The sequence below is a fragment of the Penaeus monodon genome, chromosome 32 (genome assembly GCF_015228065.2).
Source record: "Penaeus monodon isolate SGIC_2016 chromosome 32, NSTDA_Pmon_1, whole genome shotgun sequence".
Lineage (NCBI taxonomy): Eukaryota > Metazoa > Arthropoda > Malacostraca > Decapoda > Penaeidae > Penaeus > Penaeus monodon.
The window spans coordinates 5,568,105-5,569,539 of NC_051417.1; positions in this window are offsets into that span (position 1 = coordinate 5,568,105).

A 1,435-nucleotide genomic window follows, 5' to 3' on the forward strand; every position below is an offset into this window, starting at 1 on the left:
ACAGAGCTTCTTTAAAAATCGTGTATATGGCGATGTAATGGAGCAATATGCCGGTTCTTATATCATTTCTAAAATTAAATTGCTTTGTGCTAACTTTGAAGAACTATATACATAAGGAAATTCTACCAGATAATTTGTATTTATCATCCACCCAAATCAGAACTGTTCTTACATTAAAATGTTATATAACACACTTGTGTTATGTGTTTTCCACTTTGCGTCATACTTAATACTCATCGACAGCCAATTTTCCTTAACTAATTCCCCCTAAAATACTTAAGATAAATTATTAGTCAACTTTTCCCAGTCGCTGAAAAGAAATTAAAATCAGTTATATATATTCCCTTAAATAATGATGTAACCTCATGTGGATCCATGTTTATTCTCGCGGTCCTTGATTTCAAGCTAGTTTGAAGTTATGACGTCAATGAATTACAGTCATTTCATAATATTGAGACTCTGTGACAACGACGCGTTCTTATATACTAATGATAAACTTCAAAAAAAATCAATGGACACTTTATCAATAACCCACAAAGAATTGCTGATGACAATAAGGGTATTTTCATTCCCGTAAGGTCTGAGTATGACGTCACTATCTCAAACCGGCTTGAGATCCCGGTTCGCGAGAATGGATTGCGTGAGCTTGAAGTCGTACCACAAGGGACCACAATGGCTAGTATGAGCGTGAGAAACCTTCCGCTGAGAAACATTTTGAAACATTCCTGCTTCTTAAGGCAAACCACAGCTCTTGGGTAAAGATTTATTCGTTTTTGGTGTTGTGGTGTTTATTTGTGGTGCGATTTTAGCGTGTTTCCAGTGTGGTTATTGCTAGAAATGGGGTGATTTGTGAGAGGCGATGTTGCACTGCAGACGACGTGTTTTGTTTGGGTTGTGAGACGAGGAAAATATTTGTTTTTTATATAATTAAAGTCTGCTTTTAGACAATGGTTATTCGAATTATCGAATTAAATTGAATATAATTCGGAAAAAGACGGTAGATTTTGTTGATTTGAGATTCCGAGCATCCTCCTGAGACTCTCACAAAGTTGTATATTTTTTTTTGTTACGTTTTATAATACTTCATACATTCCAATAAAGGCAAGTTGTTCACTCTTTATCCAAGCCGGATTATACTTGTGTGAAGTGTTGCTATATGTATTGCTGCGAATCAATTATGTCCTCAAACATGCAGAGATAAAGACGCCTGTGGGTCATGTACCTATTCATAATTGTTAACCTATTAACTGTGCGGTTTTGTAGTTGAGGACAATGGTTTTGATATAGGGAAACCGTAAAATATGATTGCCAACTTTGCACATAGCCAACTCATTTGGGTAAGGGGCCAAAGAGCCCACACAGTCTTTGAAACTGTTGCAATTTACCCTCTGGGTAACTGTTTGAAATGACTGCACCCCACTGAGACTAACACTCA